A 20,893-nucleotide genomic window follows, 5' to 3' on the forward strand; every position below is an offset into this window, starting at 1 on the left:
CAGTGGCTACTTTTTGCCAAATTGGTGATTTCGAGAGGATCGTGGTGACCTAAAATTTCGACTGTGGACATGGCGAATTTTTCGCAATTCTTGCTTAGTAATCAACGGAGTTATGCGCTCTATATTTAGTGTCTTCAAAATGCAAACAGGACAACGTTTTTCTTTCCATTTTTCGTTGTTTTAGACACTCCATTAGCAGGCGCACTTCACGAGAAATTCAGTACTTCTGTACGACACCTATCATGCAGGCACTGGCGCACTGGTACGTCCGCCAGCAACCTACCAGCCAAATTTAAGTAAGCGCACTTTTTCGTGCGCCGCAAGGTGGTGGCGTTGTATTAAGTTCTTTATGTGCTTTAAGAGCCCAAAGATTTCGTAATTTGTTTCTCAAATGGATAAAGAACAGCTGAGCCGCATGTTTTGTGCACAGTTTTAACTGTTCTGATTAGCTTGTCGACTTCTCCCCTGCTGTAGTGCCCCTGTTGCGGTACCAAGTGTTAACATTTGCGATTAGCATACTTTTCTCGCCAGCAAAGAAGTCGGATTTCAAATGCGAAAGGTGTTTTTTAGTCGGGCCATGTCAGGCATCTGTCGAAATTTGTCCACCGCCCTCTTCCATGGCAACACCTGTGGGCACGTGCGTCCTTAGCAACCGCAGCCCCCCTCCGCATGTCACGCTTCGGCATCGGTAGCTGTCATCAACAGCTGGATGCGCACGCGCTTATCCTCGCCCCTAGCATCCGGCGGCCCGATTTCTTTAACCTGAACGTGACTTTCCACCACCTCGATGCAGTGCGTTTATAACGCGTTTTAGTCTTTGTGCTCTTAGCGTTAGTGACGTTTGCGTTCATAAGACGCTGACATTATCGCCATCAGGTACAATGACAGGTGCAGTGCTTCAGTGCTCCTTCTCTCGCCGTTCGTTGCCTGATGAATGTGCAAATAAATGATTACTGTACAAATCTTTGTCTCTTCGTTAATTTACACCATTGAAGTTGCTAAGTCGTATTTTCTCGGCACAAGAAGTGCTTTCGCCTTTCCTCACGATTCCCTTCGGTGAGGTGGGGAATATTCGTTAGAGCAGGCTTAAGAAACTGCACGGAGGCAAATACGTATAGCATAAAAATCACCGCACAGAAAGCGTGTGGGAAAATTGCGACAGTTATGCAGTACTTCCAGTTTTATTTGCATTGTTTCGTAATTTGGTTTTTCAATATGGGAACACATGATTCCTCCACAATGAAATTTTTGATATCTGCAGAAAAACTACGCACATGGTCCTTCTCTTGTAGCAACTGCTTCACCCTGTATTTGCTACAACTGCAACCATCACAAAGTTTTGTTATAAAGCGCTAGCATTCAGGGACGCTGCTGGTGTATGCATGCGGTATCTCAGTGCTTCCATGGTGGAGCGGGTGATGCAACTGGCATTAAAAATATCAATACAACTTAACGGTTGTATGTGGTATTGCACTGCACCAGTCTGTACATAATCAACAATATTTATTACTAGGCTAGCCGCACAGGTGTTGAGTGGCGACTCCCTCGGCAAAGTTTGAGTAAAAATGGCGTTTTTAGCGACTTTTCGCTCATGGTTTGGCGGGTTTCATTTGAAAGTCAGTGGCAACATTGTGTCACGTGGACTTATTGTTGTGTATGAGTGTGGTTCAGAGAGTCGCCCGGGTCTAGCCATTCAAGCCAACGCATTGCCATTATAGATGCAAACACGCCATTACTTTTATACGTAGTTTTTTTAACACATTTTACTGCTTTCTAGAACCAGAAATAATTCGCTCCTTAGCTTTTCGTCCACCAACCATATTGAAAATCCTGGGTTGGTGGATGCTGGAATCGTTGGTGGATATAGGCAGTTTCGATAGGCAGTTGATGTGCAGCGAGCAAGAAGTGTGGTCGTTGGTGTCGCGAGTCTCGCGTAGGCGGTGAGCATGGAGTGACCCACGCAACGTATTGAGACGGCTGCAATACTGGGCACCCTCGTCGTCTACTAAGCTGGCGAGATCTTCAGCGACACACCGTCCACTCCCCTACTTGTACCAGGAGCAGCCCCGCCGCGGTGGTCTAGTGGCTAAGGTACTCGGCTGCTGACCCGCAGGGCGCGGGTTCGAATCCCGGCTGCGGCGGCTGCATTTCCGATGGAGGCGTAAATGTTGTAGGCCCGTGTGCTCAGATTTGGGTGCACGTTAAAGAACCCCAGGTGGTCTAAATTTCCGGAGCCCTCCACTACGGCGTCTCTCATAATCATATAGCGGTTTTGGGACGTTAAACCCCACATATCAATCAATCAATCTTGTACCAGGAGCAGGCCTGGTCCATATGAAACTTTTTGTGGCTTTTTTAAACTCTTATTTTATTATAACCTGCTTTCTATAAGTGTAGTTCTGTACGCTGCGACGCACTTAGACGTTCCAAAGCGCGAGTCTGAGCATGATCCTCTCGTAATTTTCTTTGTCTCTCCTGTAGTTTCATCATGTCATTATTTCATCATGTGAAAAGAAATCAAAACTTTCTCGGGGCGTCCCATCCCATCTCGAGGTCATTTCTTTTTCCTCGAACACCTGTTTGTCCTTTCGGTACAGGTGGAGGGAAGACGCGGAGGCGCCGCTGCTGCGTCGCCAGTCGCCGGATGTCGTCTTTCCAACACAAAAGCGCCCTTCCTTGGACGATGGGACGCGCGGGTGAAACGAAAATTGCAGTCGTTCGGGACAAATGAAATGGAATGAAAAAAACTCTAATTCAGTCCTGCAGGACGCGCTTAGCAGGTAGCGGGCGTCTCCCACGTAGGGACCAACAGGGAGTAACTGACGGCCGCTTCGTGGGCCTGCTGGACGGCCCATTGTTGGTCGGCGAGAAGTGAGCTTCTGAGGGACCTTTCCCCCTTGTTTGAGGTAGAGCCGGGAGGAGTTGTTCTACACTCCCAGAGCATGTGTGCGAGTGTCGCCGTGTGTCCACACGAGGGACATGGGCCGCTGGGGTATGCATCAGGATAATAAACGTGAAGCTTGGCAAGGTTTAGGTACGCGTGTGTCTGTCATCCTCAGACTAGTCACCAAATTTGTCGAGTAGCGACAAATACTACCGATTAACCAAATTGGCTTCCACCTGTCTATGTCCACACAGGACGTCATGATGATGCTGAAACACGAGCTTCTGGAGGAATTCGCTAGGTACACGAGAGCCATCTTAGCACTCGGTCTTGGGAAAGCGTTTGACCGAGTAAAGCACTCACACATTCTTGCCTCTATTAAGGAGGCCAAACTACGAACACGCTTTCATAACTATGCTAGCCCGTTTTTTCGCGACAGGAAAGCTACCTTGCCGCTAGGCTCACTGGGCTCACAGCAATTCAACCTAGAGCCGAGTGGTACACCCCAAGGGGCTGTAATCTCGCCGCTCCTATTCAATCTATCTATGTGCGCACTTTCGCTGCAGCTTTCACAAATTGCCGGCATTGAGCATGCCTTCTACGCCGAACGACATTACAATCTCGTGTACGCGGGGCAATGGCGGGAACATAAAAGAAAGACTGCAAGATGCAGTTAACACAGTACAAGCGTTTCTACGGAAGGCTGGTCTCTCCATATCGGCATAAAAATCGGAGTTATTACTTTATGGACCCAAATACAAGGCACGTAAATGCGTTTACTCCGTAATCAACATTCATACGGCCGACGGTTCACTCATCCCAATGGTAGGGTAGGTGCAAATTTCGGGCATGATTCTAGAAGCCATTGGCAGTAACGCCGCCAGCGTGACACGCATCTCAAAAATAGCCAAAGAAATGGCAACTCATCAAAAGAGTGGCCAACAAACGTGGTGAACAGTCTGAGGAGCATCTCCGAAGACTTTTCCACGCGTTTTTTATGAGTCACGTCAACTACGCAGCCCCGGCTCACCTTTGGCAAGAAAAAAGGACGAGAACCATGTGGTCGTAATCATTCGTCAGTGTGTTAAGCAGGCCCTCGAATTACCAGAAAACAGCAGCATGATGAAGCTCAATGAGCTGAGTATGGACACATTCAACTAAATTGTCAGAGCACAAAAATCATCCCAGCTTGTAAGGCTCTCTTCCACTGAGGCTGCGCGACGATTATTGGCACACCTTGGGCTCAATTCTCCCGTTACCCAATAACGGCAGTGCCAGCTCCCCGAGAAGTTACGCACTGAATTTACAGTATCCCCGATGCCCCGAAACGTGCACCTCACGCATAATGTGGGGAGAACGCGGGCGTGTGGGGCGCGAGCCCTACTTAGTACTGCCGCCTCTATGGAGGATCATGTGGCCTACGTAGATGGAGCGCCGTACGGAAACTCAGATCACTTCCTGTTGGTTGTCTTGGTTGTCACCACACTTAAAGGCGGCCATTTGTCATCACTAACTTTGTTGCACGAAAGTGCTGATAGCGCTCAACAAGTTGCAGGAGCACTAGCTCTTGCTACCACCAAGCGCTCAGCTATCTACATAGAATTGCGAGCAACTGCCCGAGCCCTTATGACGGCTTTGGTATGCCGTGAAGCTGCTCGAGTTTTCTCTGCTGCTAGTTTTACAAACAAAAAGTACATTATCTGGTTCCCGGCCCATGTTGACCGACCCGTTCATGGAACCATCCTTAGTGCCAACGAGTTGGCGCACTCCCGGCCGTGCGGTCTAACATTCCACGCCAGCACGAACCACTCGGAGGCAGAGGACACGCTTTGGTATAACTGAGATCCACTCCTAACTTTTCAAAAAATTTGTGAGCACCATCGATCAGAATGGCGGAGGTTCCCCCTTCTGCATCCAACTTTAAAAAGAGCTCACTCTATCACGTTACGTCTACTGCAGACTGAGGCACACGTTTCACTCTGAAGTGTTCAAATATATATACGGTACACAGCCTGGCTGCCCTCGCTGTGATAACCCGCGTTGCACTTTGCAAAACATTCTATGGCAATGTCCTACCCAGCGCGAGAGCTCCGAGTCTCCCTCAACAAAGCAGGACTGGCGATCTCTTTTAACAAGTAACGAGAAGGAACACCATTGACAGGCTATCCAAAGAGCCCCTGACATGGCCGAGAAGATGCATCTCCCCGTCCCGTCGTGGGTTCGGGCCGCCGATGTCGCCCCCTAAAAGGGAGTGAGCGTTGTCTCCGGATAAAATAGAGTTCTTTGCCAGCCTGCCTGTAATTGTATACACTGGTATGTGAAGTTCCTCAAAATAATCACGCGATGTTGCGATATCTCTAACGATAATCTTGGCTGTTATGTACGCATTCCCGTCTAAATTATGCTTATATCACCTAAACTGCAGATGGTGGAAACAAAACTATGGAATATTCCTGAGTTTTTCCGTTTTGATCTGTGAGCACTGCACCCTGTTTTGAAGAACCAAACTAGCAAAACATTTTTACTGCGTGTCCTTATCAGAACAGGCGTAATTATAAAAACAAGGAGATGGTAGACGAAGAAAGAAAAATTAAATGCGGGCTGATAAATCTCATGACACTCTTCAAGATGGAGATATTAAACTGTTTTCTATTTGTAATTACGGAATTTGTATATTACCTTTCGTAATTCCTCAAGCGTTAAACGGGAAAAATACAAAACAAATATATTTACATCAATATTATTACGAAAAGTACAATAGCGCAAAACCCATTTTTTGCTGGTGTAGAGTTTTCGATTAAATAGAGCCTTGTCTGGAAAAAATGAAAAAACAAAATTGATATCGTATCGCTTTAACAAAACAACCTAATCACGTAACTACGATTACTATGAAATTATTTATTCGCGAAGCATGCAATGCGCTATGTTTTCTGAGTTACCATAATAGCTGAGACAACATGCGAAGGTAATCAAAATGATGAACTTACGTCAACATTTACCTAAACTCCTCTTTCACGGAGCCTCTTATTCCAGGTAACTTAATTACACATTAAGGCCACCACGTCAATTCGCACTTCTTTTGGGAAAAGTTGTGAAGAAAACCTTGCCCGCAAGCATGGGTGCTCGTTTCTTTTTTTTCGCACGAAAAGTTGATGATCGCCAATCCAGCGGCCTGCACAAACACGCGCGCTCAAAAACATTCCAACGTCGGTCCACAATTGTACTACCTACAGCGAAGTAGATTCCTGAGAAGTGCGTAATAGTCTTGGGTAAATTACAGCAGTAATTGAACACGAAATAATAGTGATAGGAATGGAAAGTGACGAACGTGCTCCGCACTGCACCGATGACTCCAGCGAGCGAAAAAGCAACATTGGCACGGATGGATACACTGCAGGCTACATAGTGTAACCTACATTACCCTTGAGATCAATGATATACGCGCTTTTTGCTGGAACTAAATTTACCTAAGCTTAATGGCGATCACAGTTTCATTTGTTCACAATTCGTGACGTAATGTTAACACCATACAACTGAGTGTTTGCTCAATGTATTTTCTGCACCGTTACTGGAAACGGGTCGCGATGCTTTCTTTTCTGCTGTATCGACCGACTGCTGTATGCAAAAACTGTTCCCCGAATTCGTCACCCCTCCGACTGGCGCACTTCTACATGTTTTACTGGGAAGATGGGAATGCTTACCAAATTATCACTGGAGACCTACCGAGCTTTTAAGCAGGAAATTGCAAGGGAAAAAATCCACGATAATTCTCGGGGAGTTCTGTGCTCTTCGAGGCTAGAACGGGAGTATTGCGGGCCAAGACGTACCGAGCAAATTACGAAAGCACAGACACGGTATGTAGTGCATGTTTAGAAGAGGAGAAAGCGGCTGACAATTTGATAATGCTGTGTAAAGGGCTCCACCCTATGGTCGAAGATAATGGCACCGAATTTTTCAAAGCATTTGGGTTTAGGGAAAGTCAAGGCAAAATGGACTTTGAACGAGTAGAAATAACCAGAAGGAGGCTAACTCGTTGGTGGCTACAATCTAGGCGCGAGTGAAATTCAATCCTTAAACACACAGTGATAGTACCTGACTTTAGGGCTAGGTGGTGTAACCCACCACCTGACCCAAAGGGCACAGTCGGCTCCATCCATCCATCCATCCATCCATCCATCCATCCATCCATCCATCCATCCATCCATCCGTCCGTCCGTCTGTCCGTCTGTCCGTCCATCCGTCTGTCCATCCATCCATCCATCCATCCATCCATCCTTCCATCCATCCATCCATCTATCCATCCATCCATTCATTCATTCATTCATTCATTCTACCGTGCGCACCCTTTGCAAACTTGCAAACAAATGCAGGGCGGTCAGGCGAGTTTTTGGGGACAATAAAGCTCAACCTCTCTCCGCGGGCCCAAAAGCTGCAGGTGCATGAGCTTTGATACAGGCATTCGATGAAGCCGTCATCACTGCTTCGTATACACTCTCCACCAAGACGCGTTCGAGCCAGATTTTTGTCTCATTTTTCAAGGATTTATAATAATATTATTATTATTCAGTCAACCAGCCATCAATCAATCATTTATTTAACGTATCCAGGAACAACCATAGTGCCTTTTATGCTGGCGCACGCAATAAAACAATTATAAGGATCAATACATTACAAACTGTGTACAGAAAATCAAATAAAAAAAAGAACGAAAACGCGCGGACAAAAAGAAATTAATGCACAATTGTAACAATAACTAAAAGAAAGTATATTCATGGAGTCGGACTCAAATATATTGTGAAATATAGACAGCTGTGCGGAAGGCTTTCTGAAAGACGGAAAAGAGAAAATCTGTACATGTGCAAATCAACGTTACGACAAGACAAGCCTTACTGATAAAAAAACTCACGGTGTACAAGGAAAAACATAATGAATCAAGAACGTTGACCTTAGAGAGACTCTGTATTCTATGAAGGATAGAGTGTTGGAAGAAGCTGGCAGATACTTGCAATGGTCTATTGTCTCTGAATAACTTTCATGGGGTCTAAAAATTATTACAACCGAGAAGGGCAGAATATCTCACCCTGAACTAGCATATTAAGAGATAACAGCTCAGCACGATTTTCTCGGGCATTAGGTTACGGCAAAGACAATATTTTAGCAGTGCTTAAAAAAATCTAGTGAAACGATGGATGTAAATGCTTATGTTTTTTTCTTGACTCGCTCAGTGGCGTTACTGCTGGACTTAGCAATGCCATTTTAGATGAGACAGGCATATATACTCAAGTTGAGCAAGACATATCGCAGTGTACAATTTGTAGAAAGCTATAGGAGAACTGAATTCTCGAGAGATATTCTGCCAATAAGGAGAGAACGAAATTCTGGCATGACAGCGCATTCATTGCCAGTAGAAAAAAATAGGATCCTATCAAAAATAACACCAGGATTACTGTTCTCATAAACCTTACATAATGACAGAGTATTGAGAGGGTATAGAATTGAAACTTTGGACGTTTTGCAAGAAACAATAACAACAACAACAATACTAGTAATATTAATAATAATAATAATCATACACACATAACATTCTCACATGGCCGAAAATATTTCACCACATTGAAACAAATGCTAGTGTCCGGGTGCCCATCAATCTCTATACGCGAGTGTGTAATTGCGCATTTCGGTGGCTGTGTACCGGCCTACATATTTTACAAGTATATGCACGACAGTGTCTGCAATGAAAAGATATGTTCGCAAGCAGTTATATTAAAATGCGCTTCCACAACGGAGGCCTGCGTACATAATGAGGTTTTGGCTTAGGCATCACGCCAGCCCTTATTCTCAAAAATGTGTAAATTCTAATTGTATTCACAGGGTATCGTGTAAGCTAATTCTAATGAGGCAGCTGCGCATTAGCGACCTCGGCCAAGTAATGGCACAAGCACACGGAATAGAAGCTTTGTAAATTCGGCAGCCTACGTTAAAGGTTGCTATAAAGCTTCAGTATTTCAATACATGGTCCATTAAATCTGTATCATGTGTGTGTAAGCTGCACCCTTCTTAACGTGTGCCCGTTAAGTGTGTATGACGTAAGATTTGTTTGACGCTGTCTGCGGCGTACGCTCCGTGGCACTGAGGAAGCAGATGTTGGCAAAAAAGGAGTTAATGCTAGAAGAGGCCGAAGCATTGGCACTGTCTGTTGAAGCAGCTGAAAATGGTGCCGAAAGCATGACCTCAGAAGCTACGTCTTTGCTTAAGCTACGCGCGTCTGAGGCCAACACTGCTAAAACATCTCCGACTCGGCACGCGGCACAGCGTTGTGATAGATGCTGAAGCAGCAAATACGACGGCAACCGCTGTCGTTGGATTAGAGCAAGGTGTTATCGCTGCGGTCGTCATGAGCATCTCGCAAAGATATGCCGCACCACTGCCAGTTAGAGCCCCGTCGCAACACATGCGGTGGAGGGAAGAGCTTTGACTCTCGAAGAAGCCGTAACTGAAGACGACGATAAGGACGAGACACATATATTGACTTTACTTTCTGCACGAAAAAGCCGCCTCGAGCCACCGATGAGGCGCAGTTTTTCGTGGAATGGCGTACAACTCACAATGAAAGTAGATACTGACTCGCCTGTCTGCGTAATTTCCAAAAACGTGTTTGACAAGCATCGCGAACGGTGGCCAGCGCTTTAACCTTCTCAGGTGAAGTTGTCAAGCTACGTTGAACCACTCCCACTGATGGGAAAATTGCAACTTTGTGTGCAATACAGGGCCGTTTCAGTTTACTGCCGTCTTATTGTACTGAACTGCTCGGGACCTAACCTGTGGGGCCGGGATCTGATTTCCTTGCTTCACAAAGCGGGGGTTCCAGTTTTGCAGCCGTCGGCACAAGACTTGCTACACTCAACGCCAGAACCCGCTGGGGCAGTTCACAACATTGTCGACGACTACCACGACGTCTTCTCCAAGGATCTTGGCCTGATCAAGAAAATTCCAGCCACATTGCAGCTGAAAGAGGGAGCGGTGCCGAAATTCTGTAAGGCAAGATCCATACCTTACGCTCTAAGGGACAGGGTGACGCAAGAGCTGGGCAGGCTGGTAGCCGTCGGTGTACTTTCACCAGTCCAACATTCCGAATGGGCCACTCCCATCGTGCCGTTACTTAAAGACGGAACTGTTAGAATTTGTGGTGATTTCAAAGCTACCCTAAATCCAGCCTCTACAGTTGAGCAGTACCCTCTCCCAGGGATTGAAGACGTGTTTGTATCTAAACGGAGGGGAGAATTTTAGCATTCTTGATTTGCGAGATGCCTATAATCAAGTTCTTTTGGATAAAACCACAAGGAAGCTCTGCGTCATTAACACGCACAAAGGCTTGTTTTCGTATAATAGGCTTCCCTTCTGAATATCCTCTGCTCCGGCTATTTTTCAAAGAAAAATGCCTGCTATACTGTCAAGGTTGCCTGGGGTTCAGGCTTACCTTGATGATGTACTGGTTTCGGAGGCTCGTGGCGATGAGAGTGAACGCTTGAAGAGTGCGTTGCAACGGTTCCGTGAACACGGAGCTAAGCTAAGGTCTGACAAGTGTAGCTTTAGACAGCCTTCTCTCACATATCTCGGCCACCGCATAGACAGAGGGGGTGTTTATCCCACAGAGAAAAATTTGGAAGCAATCGCTCAGGCTCCTCGCCCACAGAACGCGGCGAAGCTGCCTTCCTTTTTAGTAATGCCGACGTTTCATGCAAAATTTCTTCTAAATATGTCCACTCTACTTTTTCCGCTCAACAAACTTTTGGAGAAGGGCACAGTATGGCAGTGGGGGCGGCAACAAGAAGCTGCCTTTGAGAAGGCAAAAGACAGCCTAATGCAAGCTCAGGTTCTTGTTCATTTTGACCCGTTGAAACAGTTGAAGCTCGAATGTTATGCTTCCCCTTACGGTGTGGGCGCGGCGCTTTTTCACATGAGTAACGGCATGCCAAAACTCATTGAGTTCCGGTCCCGTACACTGGTGGCCGCCGAAAAAAATTACTCTCAGCTGGAAAGAGAGGCCCTGGCTTTGGTGTTTAGCGGCGCTAAGTTTCGTGATTAACTTCTAGATTGCCAATTCACTCTCGTGACGGACCACCAGCCCCTCTTGGGCTTGTTGCTATCCGACCGCCCGACGCCACCCCTGGCTGCAGCCCGTATCCAGCGCTGCGCACTGTACTTGAGTGGCTGTCACTACAAGCTGCAATGCACGCCGGAAAAACAGCTGCTTAACGTGGACGCCCTGAGCAGGCTGCCGCTGCGGTCTACGGAGGCTGATGACGTGGGTGAGCCACCGGAATGTGTCCTCGCTCTGAATAATTTAGACGATGGCGTTATCAACACACGGGAGGTTCAGCAGCTATCGGCTACAGACCCCACAGTAACAGCGGTAAAGAATTGTATATTACATGGCTGGCCCAAAAGTGCAAACCGGCTGGAGGAAACGATGCGGCCGTTTTTCGACCGCAACTAGAACGGTCCGTAGCCCATTGTCTAGTGTATTGGGGGCATCGCGCAGTGATATCCGAAAAAGCGCGGGACCGACATTTGAAAGTGTTGCACATGACCCACCAAGGCTCGTCAGGGATGAAACCAGTGGCAAGGTCAAATTTTGGTGGCCCCGACTAGACCGCGACATTGAAGCGTTTTCACCCGGTTGCATGAACTGTGCCAAAAACATTTCAATGCCAGCAGCATCACCACCAGTAAACTGGCCAAAAACGAAGGAAAAATGGTCACGACTACATGTCGATTTTGCCAGACCCATAGCAGGCAAGATGATTCTAGTTGCAGTATATGCTCATGCCAAGTAGATAGAAGCCGTGCCATTAAAGCATGCCACAACAACAAGCACAATCACCTGTCTGCACGCTATGTTCAGTCAATTCGGCGTCCTGCAAACCATTGTTTCGGATAATGGGACACAGTTTTCTAGCCAGAATTTTGCTACCTTCGTGGCAAAGAACAACATTATGCATCTGAAAACAGCACCCTTTCATACACAGCTTAATGGAGCGGCAGGACGAGCAGGACGTACAATAAAGGATGGACTTCAGAAGATGAGGGAGGGTAGCTTGGAGGACAACCTTGTGCGGCTCCTGTTCAACTACAGGAAAACACCACAGAACACGGGAAAATCTCCGTCAGAAATGCTGCTAGGGTTCCAGTTACATTAACTATTGGATGCGTGTTTTCCCTCAGCTGTTGCAGACTCGCTGCCAGCAGCAGATGACTGGGTGGCCCCCTGGAAAGCAACGTGCACGTGCGGAACTACGGTGTCAGAGAAAAGTGGTCACCAGGGCGTGTGCAGTCCACTTCAGGATCCCGAATGGTGACCGTCCAAACTCCTCATTCTGTAGTCAGACGCCACGTTGACCAAGTGCGCCCTCGACGAGCATCGCAGTCCCCAACATCGCCGGGCTCTGCATCCTGTTATGCCTGCGAGTCCACACCGCACGTCCATGCCTCTGGAAAAGGCAATATGTGTATGGGCCAGCACGCGAGCCCGCCTGACGCGAACAACTCAACGGCGTCATCACGCGGCGGTGCCTTTCTGTCGCGCACGCAAAGCGAGCCCGTCGAAGCAATCGGCGCCTTCCTGTCTGGCGAGTCTGACGCAATGCGTGGCGACGTCACTCGTCCTTGGGTGCAGCCACGTGCAGCGCAGCGGCTCCGGATTCGATGAGAATGATGCGGCCCAGCGGCGACCCCATTGGAGGGTTCTGACATCACTGCCAGCGGCAATTCTGGTTGGACATTTGGTCACTCACTGAACCCTCCCGGTGCATATAAAAAAAGCCCTGTGGCGTGTCGTGAGCAGTAGATCTATGTGTCAGAGAAGAGAGCTCAGCTCTTCGAGTCTCTACGCTGTCGGCCCCAGTGCCAAATTTGTAACGCCTCTATATATATGCTGTACATAAACCTTGTTTATTTCACCGTCGTCTCGTCCGCTCGTCTATCAGCTCTGCACAGAAGCAGTAACGAGCTGAGAAACCTGCGCTACGAAACGGCTGGTGACCTCCTCGGCGGAGTTCGAAGCAGTGCGGCGTTCGGGACCGTGTTGGCTTCGCCGGCTTTCGTAACAGTGATGGCAGCGGTGGGATTTCGTGGCGCCCTTCGTAACGTCGTCGGAGGCGCGCGTCGTAACAATCCTTATCAAAGTCTAATATGTCCATGCTGCCGAAACGATCGCCGGGACCCTCAACTATAAGCTCCACCGTGCTGCCGCCAGAACCGCTCACTACCGCAAGCCCCCACGACCATCGGGAGACAACCATGCCACAGGCCGGTTCTACACAAGCGGCGACCCCAAACGCGGAGCCAGTGCTTCGGCGTTCTACCAGACAACGCGAGCCAGTACAACGGTTCCACTTTAGTAGTGGTGCAAACTGCACTCTCCTACATCTACGTCCCCCCCTTTCCCCCCTTCGTGTTTCTGTAGATGGCTGAAGCGATAGCTGTTCCCGCCTGCATTTTCCCCCTCTCCCTGCTTCGTAAGTGAAGCTACAAAAGAAGCTAGCGGGAGACAACGTTCATATCGTTGCCCTAGTCTGCGGTTGTCTGCGTATGCTTGCCGTGGCTGAGCGGCTAGCTATGTAACATATATACTAAATACTCTTGCTGTTATAGAGAAGAAGCAGGTCACCTTTGCGTTAAGATTGTTATATATGAGAATGGCATAAAATTTCATGATCGTGGTGCTATATATATACGTGGTTTATCCCATATAAGCGAGCACTTCCACATATAAGGATTTACTTGATATGTTCACGGCCAGGCTAGAGAGCAAGCGACGTGCGCTTTCATACGGCCTCCGCAGAGGCGGCGAAAACAAAGGGGAGTAGCCTCGACTTACAGTTCTGCCGCTCTCCGCACGGGGCTACGCAAGCTTACCCTTGCCTGGCACTTGCGCGCTTGCATTTGCAGGCTGCTTTCGATGCGCGTGCGGGCTGTTTTTGCAGCTTTTGTACTTCTGTGATTTAACAGCAATCACATCGTCTTACTTTTCTTTAGTCTGAGGGAGGCTGTAGGCGTGAGTTTTCAGAAATGCATCGCAGTGCGCTGCATGTTGTTCAACATAGTAAAGTGAATTCCGTGTATATGCTTCGACCGGTGCCGTGATGGTGTACTGTTATGTCCCGTACTGCAAAGCGCATGCCGGGCAAACGCCGCGGGTTTCGTTCCACCAGTTCCCTGTGGATCAAGAACTGTGCTCAAAATGGCAGCGAAACATTTCAAGCCAGAAACACGTAATAAACGACAACTCGCCGTCGACCGTCGTATGCAGCATGCACTTCCGTCAGATAGATTACCTTTCTGACTGCAGGATAAGAAAGCTGCCTCCCGGAGTCGTGTCAACTGTCTTTGAAGAATATCCCGCATACTTGGTGCCAAGTGCGTAGTAGCCCCGGAAAGAACCAGTCGTAATACAATCTTTGCCCCCTCGCAAACCAACTAAGCGGAAGGCAGAGCCAGAGGAACTACCTGCTGATTTGAATGCTTCGGAGAGTTCCGACAAGCAGTCTGCAAATGTTTCCACCCAGACCACAAACAATGATGCACAGCGAGCAAGTCGGTATCTTTATGTGGTTGGAAGACTGTGTTTTTAAGCCGCCTATCACCGTTCTCAAAGTCAGAAGTCTCTGTCACTTCTGAGAGCTGAAAAAAAGGCAAGCGAGGCATACCATGCAAACAGGCACTTGGCTGCACTTGAGGAAATTGTGGCAGACGCTGAGCGAGGGGAAAATAGGCCGTTTTTCTTCTACATCAGATCAAAAGGTACGGGAAAAAGCATGACAGTTACCCTGAAAAGTTCGTTCGAGAGTGCGTCACATGGCGTTTCATTTCGCCGAAAGCATATGACTACGCTAGCACGTCGGGCCTTTTAACCTTGCCTGCAAAGTGTACTCTACAGACAGAGGTACATGGTTCCATTCCCGACGACATGCGGAATGAGCGCCGCGATGAAGGAAAGGCTCGTTTCCGAGGCGTCGATACTGAGCAGCAAGCATCATATGGCCTCCTTGATAATCGATGAAGCAAGCATCAGACCCAAGTGCATCTATGGCAGGAAGGCTGACGCTATGTTTGGCCTTGAAGACAAGGCCGGCGGTGATACGCCCAGCAGCTCGAAGGAAGTGCTCGCGAACAGTTTTGTGCTTTGTATTGCAAGGCGGGTCAAGCAAGTACAAAATACCCTGTTCGTATTACTTCACAAAACAGCTGAGCGGCAGGGACCTGTTCACGTGGACAAAAGAGGTGATCGCTGCGGTGGAATTGTGTGGCTTCGTTGTGAGCCGCATTGTGACTGACAATTACTCAGCCAAAGTCACCTTGTTTAAAAATTTGGGGAGTGACTCTCTGCAAACAGTCGTGAGGCACCCACACGATGACAGCCACATCACTCTGCTCGGCTTTAATCCATGCCACGTCCTGAAGAACGTGCGCAACCACTTCCTTGAGCGACAGCTTACGGATGGCTCAGGTGTGATCAGTGGCACCTTCGTACAAGAGCTTTACAAGAGCTTTACGAGTACCAGAAAAATGTGACAATCAAGCTTGCCAGGAACTTGACAAGGAAGCACATCTACTCTACAAACCTGCAGAAAATTAAGGTACTTCGTGTGGTTCAGATCTTCTCTCCACAGGTTTGTGCAGCACTGCAACACCTCGAAAAAAACTCCTACAGTAACCCTGCACTCTCCGCATTTAGGCGAGCAAGTTCCATCATGGACTTTATGAGGACAATGAAAGATTGGCTTGATATGCATGACAGCTCTTTCAGGGAACGGGACAGAATGCACCTATTACAGACATGGACGATGGCCGGCTGTTGTCGCTAGAAAATGACTTCCCATGCTATGTAAAGAAGGTACAAGCAAGCTCAGTCGCCTATGGGAACGGCGCTTTCACCGGCGAAGCGTTCGAGGCCCTGCTTTTCATTACAAAGTCAACAGTGTAAACAACTCGATACCTTCTAACCCAAGGCCTCAACTACGCGCTAACAAGAAAGCTACACAGTGACCCGATAGAAGCAGTATTCGGCCGAGTCAGGTACATGTGCGGTGGAAACGACATGCTCGGCGCCCGGGCTCTGATGGCTGCTTTGGACCAAATTGTAAAATTCAAGTTCGCAAGGCCACCTGAAGTCGTGACGTGCGGCACTGATGTCGACAACTTGGTCAGTAGCCTGTCGGTGACAATCTCTGACGACCTGAAAAAGCTTAAGGAATGTACTTCCACTCCTCCATTGCCTGTGACATGCTCTGGTTTGGCCTGCATCGGCGGTTACATCGCGAAGCTGATCACGGACTTAGGGTGCGAATCTTGCGCCATGCTCCTCACTACAAGCGACAAAGATCAGCCACCGTACGCGCTTTTGAGAGGCCAGGACAGAAGCGGGCTTGCCTACCCGAGGCCAGAGTTCCCTGGACGTTTAAACAGGATCGTCACATTCTTCGAGAAAATAGCAAAACACCTGCCACGCACGCGTGTTCATGAAGTTCTGCAGCTGCTCGTAGAAACGCATCGGGACGTACCTCTGCTGATCTGCCCCGAAAGTGTTGACAATAGTCACGGAAGACGGTCAGCAAGTTTGATTGCTGACAAATTCTTCAGGATCCTTTTAGTGAATCACTCCATTCGAGTCACCGACGACAAAAAAGCGCATGAACTATACACATAAGCTGTCGGGGAAGCACTTCTGACTGTAAAGCTTCTCCAGCTCGAACAACGTTTCTTTTGTGCAAGGCTGTTTTGTCACGCTGAAGATAATTTTTCTGGTGCTCGAACTGCGTAACACCATTATCTATGTGTTTAAATGGTGCAATTGTGCGTTTTACTGTTCACTTTAATGTAATGCAAACTTTGTAGGGGTAATTACCGAATGTTTACTTGCTATCTTCGGACAAGCTCCTGTGCTGTTGTGCATATTACAGTAAGGTCTCATTGTTTCTCTCCAAATAAACTTGTTTCCAGTTTGCGTGGTGCCTTTCAGTTCACAGATTATCCCCGATGCTTTTTCTTCGGCATGTGTTTTTAAAGATCTCTTAACTAACGCTCTGCAAGTTTTAAGTCTAACCTATAACAATTCAGAGTACGCCACTAAGTACTTCAACCTGCATACGAAACCGAAACATTGGAAATAGCCAAGGCGAATCAATTGCGCTGCGCTGAGAGCAAAATTTTGAAGCAATTCTGTTTGTTGCACTCGATGGCGGGCGCCCACGACAGCGGAGTACTTAAAATTTCGGTTCAGAAAATGGGGAGGGGAGGCAGGGAGGGCAGCATGAAAGACCAAAAAGTACACAAAAATAAACTACACAAAGGAAATTGCCAAAGCTTGTAGTTTATTCTCGATATACTAAAAATTTAGGACGGTTCCACGTTCTGTCAAATTTTGTAATTATTTCAATAATTTCTTTCGAGAAATTGCAAAATGGCTCATCGTCGCTTTGAGAACATACATCAATTCACGCATGGCTGGTGCGTAGCGTTCGACACAAATAATCAGCCGAAGATAAGAAACCATTATTCGGTGATGGGCACGGAGTCTTCGTTTCGTTCTTCTTTGCCGGTCCCCTTTAACCCCCTTCTGCACGCGCCAGTAGCGGTGATTGTAGTGAAAAAATGAAGAAAAAAAGAGCAGAGGCCGCGCATAGCTCGCCCGCCCGTGGAGTGGGAGAGGAGCGCGTCTGCATGATTAAGGTCCCTAGATGAAACAAGTTTCCAAGGTAGCGACACCCTCCCTTTTCCTCCTCGCTTATTTGCCTGAAGCGCCCCCTAGAAAGTTTAAAACTTTCATCCAAAAGCGAATGTTTGGGTTCTGTTGCTACGGTGAATAGATGTAAATGAAACAAAATGGAACGAAATAAGACGTAGAATAAACAGTTACCTTTATGAACATAAACGGCACAACACAAGAGCAAGCGGGATGTGCGTTACTCAACCGGCAACGTTGGGCAGTTCTATACTTTACACCACTAGCCATGGCGTCTCACGTAGTACATTTTAGTTCCACGGCCACGGTATTTTGTCCAGTTCTAACTAGTCCCCTTCTCCGATTGTGTTTTGTTCGTGTTGTGACACAGTGAACGTGCTTCTTGCTGGATCCTGTAAGTGGCCCCAGGGCGTGACGTTGTGACGATTGATTACAACCGGCTTGTGCACACGCAAGAAAAAAGAAACTACGACCAGACTGGTACGAACACTCGTCCAGCAGCACTGCGGTGACGTTTTTTTTTTTTTAAGTGCCCATTTGGACAATCGTGATGCCAAGTGATTCTGATGCGGTGCTGGGAACTTCCTGAAAAGTGAGAGTTCTACTGGTGAGGTGTCTCGAAGCAGCGCGTTTCGGCTCAAGCGGGAACTGCTCAAGAGTGAAATGTTTCTGAAGGTGCGTTGATTACAACCTACAGTTGTTCTGTATACGTGCATACCCACATGTATTAATAACAACTGGCATGCACTAGGCACGCATTATATGGACGTTAAACCCCACATATCAATCAATTAGGCACGCATTATACGCGCGCCTGCCGTTTCAATAAAAACCGACAAGTGAACTCGCTTCGCAGATCCGCGTCGACATACGTTGACGGAGTTGCACGAAAGCATTCGCGTGAAATGGTTCATAGTTGCACTTAATGGTGCGCTTCATCTCGGAAAGCACGAGGTAAGTTTAAGAGAGCGAAACCATTTTCTGTTGTTTACGGCAACGTAGCATTGCTGAAAAACGCAGATGTTGCATTGAACGAGCATGGCGAAACAATCATTGTCGACTTAGTGCACACCGAAACGCTCCTCGTCTTCAGTTTATGTTCTGGCTACGATTTTGTCTTTGGTCACGGCGAGAATCCGGCTGGAGCCATATGCGCATGCGTACTCATTTTGAACCTTTTGCATAATAATAAATAGCACCACCAGTCATTTGCAAGATCACGTGCTAGTAATGCACCAATTACAGACGCGGATGGCAGAGAAAAAGAGGAGTAATCGAGAGAGTGAGGAGGACGGCTCGAGAACAATGAGTGACGCTACCTTGTTTCATCTAGGGACCTTATGCATGATTGGCCCGCAGCGCCAGCTTCTAGCATTGGCCGCAGGCAGGAACCAGGCCTCTTGCGAAGGCCATATAACGGCGCGCGCCTCTCCCTCTCTAGCCCGGCCGCGATATGTTATAGATGGTGTGGCCGTGCCTCACAAGGCCGGATTTGTCTCTTTATATGGACCAACCCGTGCCATTTATGCCTGTATATAACCCCATATAGGAACCGACCCCGCAAGATATTTATTCATATATGGTAAACGGAAAGCGCATATGGTGACATATATGCTTATATGTGGCCACATAAAACTTATATAAGTGCCATCTATGACATTTCCGTAAGGGTTGTTTTTGATCACCTATTAACTGTGGCGTATACACAATTCAGGCATAAATTTCTCAGCGTCGTCAGCCACTGCATGAGCAATTGGCACAAAACTCTTTGCAAGTGTTTAGCGGACACAATGCCTCTCAGAAGAATGACGAAAAATACCATAACGAATGCTGGTCTGCTACACAGAAAATGTTATTATTATTAATGCAGTACTGTGCACCCAGCAAGTGCGCTTGGAGCACTTACCAATGAGTGTTGAGAAAAGGCTCAGGAAGGCCGCTCTTTTAGCTTTGGCTGTGACTATGCTGCGCCTTCCGCGCAGGCCTGGCGTTTTCTCTTCAGGCTATGCGGTAAATGAGTACAACCGTGTTGCGGGTGAGCTTTCGTAGGTGTTGAGCACCACACCCCCAGAGAAATTATTAGACATCTGTATAAGTTTCAGCCAGCACACATACCAGGGAGATTGCTATTTTTAACGAAAATGAAAACGCTAACAACACGGTACCACGCGTAAAATGACGTAAATACCCATGGTGGTCATTTGCTTACATTTCCGAGAGTGTTGAGCAAGTTCGCAACTATTGCGCTTCCTTAGGCACGCAATAGACGAATAACTGGAGAGCTGCGTAAGGACCCATTCAATAAGTGGGGGTACCAACTGTACAAATATTTTACACTATTTACTCTTTTCGCCCCGCGGGTGCCTGTCCGAAGACACAGGTGGCGGAAGTGTCGCGGGGTTCGCAAAGCCGCGAGTGGGGCCGAACGGTTGAATATGTCTTCGAAGCCATACTTAAGTTCCCTTTTGCAAGCCCTCCTTGTATCGAGTGCGTTTGGCTGTTTTCCTCGGTGGACGGTATTTGGCAATATATAAAGAGCATGCGGTCGTAGGCTTGTCAGTCACTCGGACGTTTTCTTTCCTGTGCTGGTAATGGTTTCACTGATGCCTCAGACATATGAATGAGTGGTGTTTCTGTTGTCGTGTTGACACATAGGCCGAATGCTGAATTTCTTGAGGAGTGTCGCCGTGCTTTCAAAATTGAGATTATTTGGTAGCTGTTCTTCCTTAGTTCCTTAAATAGCCCTCGCTTTTCATTCGTTTAAATGTGCATGCCACCACTTGTACTCGTGCCTCTATAATCTGGCGTCATTGGCCGACTGGACGAATTTCGGCCGGGCTGGGCTCCCTGGGCTCCGCATGCCTACGTGCATTGTGTAGGGTGTCGCCCATGGTGTAGTTTTGTTTATGAGCCTTTTAAGAGGGAAACAGAACTTTTCTCGTGTCAGTGTTTATGCTACTACCTATCTTACGTTTTTCAGCTTTATAGCTCTGTATTTTATTCAAATTTTCAACATGTCACAGTTTCGGGATTGGCCGGACGCTCTTATGTACGTTTGTATAGACTTCATTCATTCCTATGTAAACCTGAAACTGATGTGATGAGCTTGGCTTTTTTTTATTCTAATTTGCCAATGCCAGGAAAAGAGGGTAGGAGCCTTGCAGAGCCGCCAACATTGTAGCGTTTTGCTTTATCCATGTATTTTCTTTTCGCAAGTTGTCTAATGAAAATGCGGATTAAAGCTGACTTTCAGTTTGAACTTGAGT

The sequence above is a fragment of the Rhipicephalus microplus genome, chromosome 2 (genome assembly GCF_043290135.1).
Source record: "Rhipicephalus microplus isolate Deutch F79 chromosome 2, USDA_Rmic, whole genome shotgun sequence".
In the NCBI taxonomy this organism is placed as follows: Eukaryota; Metazoa; Arthropoda; class Arachnida; order Ixodida; family Ixodidae; genus Rhipicephalus; species Rhipicephalus microplus.